This window comes from Trachinotus anak, unplaced genomic scaffold, assembly GCF_046630095.1.
Source record: "Trachinotus anak isolate AG129_WGS33_773 ecotype Australia unplaced genomic scaffold, CSIRO_AGI_Tana_v1 ptg000016l, whole genome shotgun sequence".
In the NCBI taxonomy this organism is placed as follows: Eukaryota; Metazoa; Chordata; class Actinopteri; order Carangiformes; family Carangidae; genus Trachinotus; species Trachinotus anak.
The window spans coordinates 25,524,396-25,532,240 of NW_027273867.1; the positions used below are offsets into that span (position 1 = coordinate 25,524,396).

A 7,845-nucleotide genomic window follows, 5' to 3' on the forward strand; every position below is an offset into this window, starting at 1 on the left:
CAACAATCATGAGAACATTTGTACATTATTTGTGGAGATGATTTTTCAACTTTAGGCTGTTAAAGTGTCAAAATGAGAAATCAGACTTTTACCTGAGTTTGTGCTGAACACAAGTTAAAAGCTTTAAACCTCCAACTCTGTTTGTGCAAAACATTTCCGGGCCCTCGTCACACTGCAGCAGCTGACTGTTTTGTGGTTATGTTTTCTGCACATAACACAAAAAAACTCACATTCTTCCCATGTTTGTGTCTCTGTAACTTTGGTTCAGTGTTGGTTCCTTTGGAGTTTTTAGTTGTTGAAGCTGAAGAGTTTCATTTCACAGGTTATGACAGCGATCAAGATGCTTTTTATTTAGGGGCCATTTTTTTGGCACAAAATTGGTCTGTTGTTGTAACCATGACAACCAAGGTTCCCTCACCTTAACAAGGTAATTTTAACCAAAACCCTAAACTACCCTTTAACCCCAATCATAACAAACCTAAACCTTACTTCAGGCTGAAGAACCAGCTCCTATTTTGCATTAAACTTTAAAGTTATTAAATAAGAACAAATAGAGAGAAAATAAATTCATAAAAACGTAACAGTTCAAATCATTTTAACAGGAAACTGTGAGTTTTAGTTGATGTTACTGACCACAAACCACAGACTGAAGTCAGGATCTGATTTCCAGAATTAACAGTCATGTATGGAAGTTTTGTCAAAAAAAAAAAAAAAGTTAGCCTGCTGGAAATAAAAATCATGGTAAGTTCATTTTTTTCTCCAACATTTACAGTAAATCAGTCTTAACTTATCTCATTTATTATTCTCAACTTCAAACTCCTGTTTTATAACTTTATCATTTAAGTGTAATTTGAGATTTCATTATTCGACATATGCCAAAATGTTGACTCTATCATCTCAGAATTTTAAGACACTTTTTCTTATGTTTGAAATTATACGAATTTTTCACCTTATACTTTTGATTATCTTATATCTTTTACTTTCTCATAACATGACATGACTTGTAATTTTCATATTATAATTTTGACTTTTGGGGTCAAAATGTTGACCCATGAAATCTAATAATTTTGATTTACTTAAAATATTGATTCACCATGAGGCTTTTTATTTTTACTGTGACCAACCTGTGGTCCATTGTTTTCTTCTTCTGGCACGATTGAGCTTCCACAGCCAGGAGTCATATTAACTCCTGTTAACCAAGGAAAGGATGAAGCTCATACTTCCTGGATTGTTGATTTCCAAAAATGGATCCAGTGCGAGTCTGACTTCTCAACAATGTGAAATCATCACAGGGAGTGATTGTGAAACTGCAAACACTCATTCACACACTGTCTGATGACAATGTGTCACAGTTTTAGTTTTCGTCTTATTATCATTAGTGTTTTCTCTTTGCTGTTGTCTTCTGCTGCTTTTTTCTTTAAAGCTCATTTTTCTGTTTAACGTTCGGACATCGTGAACAGTCTCTACCTGCAGGAAGTGGGCGGAGTCAGGTTGTCAGGGAGATTGTGGCCGTCTTCTTCTCTTCCACAGTTTCTGTGTTTGCTTTGTTTTTAGGTTGTTTTTTTTTATCAAAAGCAAATAAATAATCCATTTTAAATATTTCCATCAATGTGATATAACATCTGTGACCACAAACAAAATCTTTGAGTGTTGTATAACTTGTTGTGTCAGAGGGAGGTGAGCATTATGACTAACTACAGTGTGTATCTGTAAGTCTACACTAAGATAGCGTGTATCTGACCTGTTGTGTTGTGTAAACACGCAGCTGCTGATAAACTGTGATGTTGTGAAACTCGGCTTCTTGTCTTCAAAGTGGAAAAATGTGCGACAGTGGTTTGGTGCATTTGTCACGATGACATCACTCCTGTTTTTTTTTTTATTAATAACAAGAAAATAACACGGGTGTGGGTGGTGCACGATACCTTTTCAGGTATTAAACAAGCTTGTGTAAAGTCAGAGTTCAGTCCAGACCAGAAGACTAGAAGCTCTACCAAGCTCAAACTGTCCCACTGCTGGGACGGTGGAATTAAATTGCCTGGAGAATCCATCACAGGCACGATTAAAGCTGACCTGTGTGGACTGTAGGAAATGTGACCTGTTGTTGTGCTGTTAAACTCTTAAATTTGCTCAGAGGTTTTAGATGGATGGATTTAGAGGAAACTTGGTTCATTAATCCTGAAACTCAGACAGAAAACAGTGAGTAACATGCAGGGACCTGAGGATGCAGGTACATTTTCATCATCACGCCGATGATGGATGTTTGAAGTCTGGAGTTTTTTTTCTGGTGCAGTCAGATCCGGTCGGTCCTGTCCTTCAGCCTGTAACTCTTCATTTGTATGTCAATAACAGGCTGATGCAAATAGTGTCTGGCTCCTCTCTGTCTCCTCAGTGGAGTTTAAACAGAGTGAAGCTGCAGACACAACAGATAAGAAACTGCTCACAGGCGTCCAGGGGCGACCACAGAGCAGTTCGTATCCCATGATTCCTGGTACCGAGTCAGGGTCAGAGCGAAGGGGCACCAGTGAGCTTCAGGAGGAAACAGAAGAACAGATAATCTGAATATTTTGGATGAACATCAGCAGGTTGATGTAGAGACAGTTGTTCTGATTGGACCTCTGCTCAGGCTGAAGGTGGGTGGAGCTGTGAGGTCACTGCACTCAGTCGGCCAATAAAAAGCAAAAGAGGTGGATGTTTTCCCGCCGTAAATCCCCAGCAGCTACCTGCAGGATGTAACTTTGTGCAGAGGTTCATGGTCTTCCAAGGATGAGTCCCACTGTCTTTGGTGATCACATGACTTCCCCACCGGCAGATGCGTGTCCCTGTAAATCACATCCAGACTGGACAATTTTACACCTCACAATTTAAGTCAAGCAATAATGTTTGGAGGTGACACAGGAATAAATGTGTTTCTCCTGCAGAGAGGTGTCGATGACGTCGGAGCACATCCACAGCAGGACTCAGTGAACCCTTTGTGTCACAGGGAAATCCGGTTGACCTTATTTGCCACGTGCAGATGCTGCAGAAAGTCAGACACAATCCAGACTTCATGCAACACAGACCTGTGCTTGTATATCTAGTAAACTGATCTCTCTGCACTGCTTACACACACACACACACCTATTGGAGTGAGATTGCCCGGACACAGTTTGCATAAAGAAGAGATATTTATCTTCTTTTTTTTGTAGCCACAGTTCTGTGTTTAAGATTTGTTGGAGGAATTAAGCACATTTAAAGGATAAAATGTGTGTTTTGTTGTCGTGGATTTCCGTTCTGCATTAAACTCACCCTGCTCTGTTCATTCCACATTGATCGCTGCGCAACAATACAAAAATCAAACCATGGAATCCATCCTAAATGCTTTTCCCCTTTGACACAGAAACTGACATTTGATTCAGAAGATGAATCATCACACAAATATTTCCAGTAATTGGACCAGACCTGGCAGCAGCATTTCCTCTCCTTTGGATCCCACTATCAGCTCCTCCAGGGGACGCCCTGACTCCGGCAGAGGACGGGTCTGGGTTTGGAGACGAGCCTGCTGTTTCCAAAAAATGTGGCATTCCAGTGAAGGTGAACACATTAATACACACAGATTAACCTGGATTAATTCTCCCGTCCTTCACTCCCATCAGTTAGAAAATATCATGTCAGGACAGATCACTGTGCCAGGAAGGGTTCTCACACCCTGGAGACTGAATACATTCCTGGAATATTTTATTTCTGAGCTTTTTTTGTTTGTTTATTACATATTTGAGTTGTTGAAACCTGCAGAGGTTTAATTTAAACACTTCTCAAATGTGTGAAGGCTGAGCTCAGAGGAGAGAGAGTGTGTGTGTGTGTGTGTGTGTGTGTGTGTGTACAGACAGAATAAAACACATACACACATAAGTTCATTGATTCATTCACACATACATGCATCCATCCATACATTCATACATTCATTCATTCTACACACATACAAACACATTACATACACACATAACTTCACTGAATAATTCACTGATTAATTCATACTCATATCCATACATACTTACATGCATACACATGAACATATGCACATACATACATACAGTGTATGTTTCTGGGAAAAAGCTGATTTTGTGACAAACAATCATTTAAAGTTTTTGAATACGTCACACAGATGATTTTATATCTGTGTTTTTTTTCCTCAGTGAACTTCCAGAGAGAGAAAAACAGAAAAGATGATCTTTAGCTGTGAGTTATCATTCTTCCATTCCACCCAACAAGGCCATCATTACTGTACCCTGTAATCACACACACACACACACACACACACACACACACACACACACATATACACACACAGGTAGAGTGTAACCTGCTGTTATTGGCTCCTCCTGCAGAGTAAAATGAGTCTGACTGCAAACATGCGTCCACCTTCACTGTTTCACCACCGGGGGGGGGGTAAACACACTGAAACATACTGCTCAGAAGGATCTGTTCCAAGTGGCTACTGATGGTTTTGAATTTACATTTTGAATATGTATATAAATATGTTTGTATATGTAAAAGCCACCCTGAATTTGAAGGCCAGATAAAGTCCTTTAATGTTAACTCCTCTTGTGCAGGAACAGTGGATTTCAACACCAACAGTTAAAAATGAATATATAGAGATATTATTGCAGAATGTAAATACATTTAATGGTTTTTGCTGGAGAAACCATAAATAGGATTATGACCTAATTCTATGATATTTCCACTAAAAATATCTGAATCAGCCTTAAAAACCCAACATGTGTCATATATTTGTAACAGCAGAGTGTGAAGTGCTCATGTGGTCCCGGTGATATGACCAAGGTCACAACCAGGGGACTGGGTCAATGTGCCTCGAGAAAAAAACACATACTGAAGAAGCAGAGTGAGAGAAGTGATGTTCAAATATCTTTAGATAAAGGTTTGATTTCAGTGAACAGTTACAAGAGCTGAACACGGAGCCCCCCCCCCCCCCCCCCCCCAGGATCACTGTTGACTCAAAGAGGTAACACACATTCCTGACTAAATGTTGCGGGCGTGTTCAGTCCTGCTATCCAGCTATACCTGATTAAACACACACGCACACACAGACACACACACAGAGACACACACACAGACAAACTGTGTGTGTTCAGAAGCATGGAGGAGAGATGCTGCTCTGTTTTTTACCCCTTCAGTTTTATTCTCAGTTTATTTAAGGTCCCCCCCCCCCCACTGCCAAGATGGCGACGACGGGGGAGCTCACTCTGAGAAACGCCACAGAGTCGTCAAACTTTATATATAATCTGTGGGTGGCACTTAGCATGCGGCTAATGCTCAGACTTCTTAGTGCTGGAGAGAGATGGTCAGAGCTCAGAGCAGCTCATTGAATAAAAGAAATGAACCTCAGTCGTTTTCGTCTGTGTGAACTCTCAGCTGCTCCTGTCGAGTGTGAGCTTGTACAACACTGACTGTAAGGATGTTACATTATCCAGGGGAGTCCTGTGTTTCTGTGTTAACTTACATGATCTAACAACTGCAGTGTTTGTTTGAGCAACACAAGTCTTGACATAAGTAGTTGCGTTTGCAGTGAGGTTGTTTGCAGTTGGATTTCTATCGTTATCTTGCAGAGATCATGAGCGGAAACAGGTGCTTTTCCCGCACTGAGTTTCATTTTATCCCACAGGAAGCTTATCGGGATAAAAAACCCCACCCAGCTGTGATGACAGAGGCCTAACGGCACACCTCGCTGCCTCCGGGAAGAAGCTGAAAGTCTCCCTGATGGAAAAGAACTGAAGGTCTGATAGTGAAACATACCTGCTCCAGTCAGGAGGGACGTTACATCATCGACTTCTTGGACGAGGGCTTCACACACTCTGCTTGTGTGTGCAGGTGCAGACACATTCAGGTGCTGTGTCCTGTTAAATCTGCAGCTGTCGGGTTTTCAGAGAACAGACACACACCATCCACAAGTTTGTTCATCAGGTGGATTCACCTGTCAGACAGATTCATAATCTCTGCAGGTCAAAGGTCACGTTTCAACTAGAGATGTTTGTATCTCTGTGTACATGTGTTTCCAGAACAAAATAATTAGAGATGGAGCTGAGAGAACGACGGATGTATTTACCACATAGTGATTAACAGCGCAGCACAGAGCCTCTGGAGACCAGACTGTCTGACAGCTTCTCAACCAAAGGTCACACTGGTGGTTTGGTAACGTGCTCTCTTCACGTCAAGAGGTCAAACGTCTACAGGAGACCACATGTATGTATGTAAATATTCATGCAATGTATGTCTGTATGTATAAATGCAGGTATGCATATAGATAGGTATGTATGTAGGTATATGTGTGTGTGTGTGTGTGTGTGTGTGTGTGTGTGTGTGTATGTACTTAAATATGTATATCTGTGTGTATATATATATGTATAAATGTATCTATATATGTATGCATTAAAGTATGAAGTATGTATGTATGTAGGTAGGCATGTACATATGTATGTATGTATATGTTTGTAGGGATGAAAGTATGAAAGTATGTATGTTTGTAAATGTGAATGAAGGTATTTACATATGAACATACATACCTTCATACCTACATACATATGTATGAAGGTATGTATGTATACATATGTATGTGTACATACACATACATACATACACACACACACATATACACTGTGTGTGTGTGTATATATGTGTATATATATATATATACACACACACACACTATATATATATATATATATGTATGTGTGTGTGTGTGTGTGTATGTATGGTTTCAATTTCCAAGGGGTCTGTGTCTGTGTGTGCATTAATAGCCATTATTTACCCTGTGTTGGTGCAAACAGTCGGTGCCTTGGTGCGCGTTTGTGTTGATTTGGCTTCTCTGCTGTGTTTACAGAAACTACAAAACCATCCACTCACCTGCAGCTCTCATTTTTACAGAACAGGGAACATGAAGCTGATGCTTCGCACTGATCCGACTACAGCACCTCTCTGAGCTTCACGAAGGCTCAGAGGTGGTGTCGGTTGTCTTCCCACCACAGTTTTAGCTGTGACAGATGAGGAGAAGGAGGTCACTGTGTGCAGGTCACAGGCGTAAACCAACATTTCCACATGAACTGTGTCGTCATCAGATTAACGGGTGACACAGTGACCACACAGGATATAAAACAGGAAAGAAGTTTCCTCATCTTCATCTCTCATCTCTCCAAAATTACTCAATTCCTTTCAGGGACGTGATGTGGCAAAAAGTATCTGGACACAACGTCAGGTGAACCCAATGATTTATGTTCGGCCCTGAAGTCAAGTTGTCTCTTTTATTGCATGTTTACTTGTTGATTCACTGCAGGTGTGTTGCTGCCTGAGCCTCGTCCTACCGTGACTGTTCATGTTGCTGAGTTACCTAAGATTTAAACACGTATGTTGATGAACAGGGGTTAGATCTCTGCAGAATACTCGTATCCATGTAAACTTTACTTCGGCCTCACAGAGTAATGTCAGGTCTGGAATTAAATATGTCTTTGAGGGGCCTCACAATTGTAGAAGAACCAATGTGTGTGTGTGGTCTATTTGTAAGTTTAGCTATTGCTGCATAGCTAACATTAGCATTAGCAGTTGTTTATTTACCAATGTAGAGGTTCACCATCAAACTTCATTCTTTTACTCATCAACATATGTCTCCACAGGTGGAAACAAACACCAGTGTTAGCTCTTGTTTTGCCTCTATTTCTAACACTTTTTGTATTCTGCTGAAGTTAGCATGCTAACCAGCTAGCTCCGGTCCAGTGGCCCATATCTCCACACTGTAGAGTCCAGTCTGCCTTGAAGCTTTTGTCTTCTAAACTCAATGATGGCTGAAGGTCTTGCTAA

General features: G+C 40.6%; 1 protein-coding gene across 1 annotated transcript in view; it reads left to right on the forward strand.

Moving 5' to 3' along the window:
• The window catches only part of LOC139634518 (glutamate receptor ionotropic, kainate 5-like), a 446,396-nt gene that overhangs the window by 157,454 nt on the left and 281,097 nt on the right, over positions 1 to 7,845 (forward strand). The window lies entirely within an intron of this gene.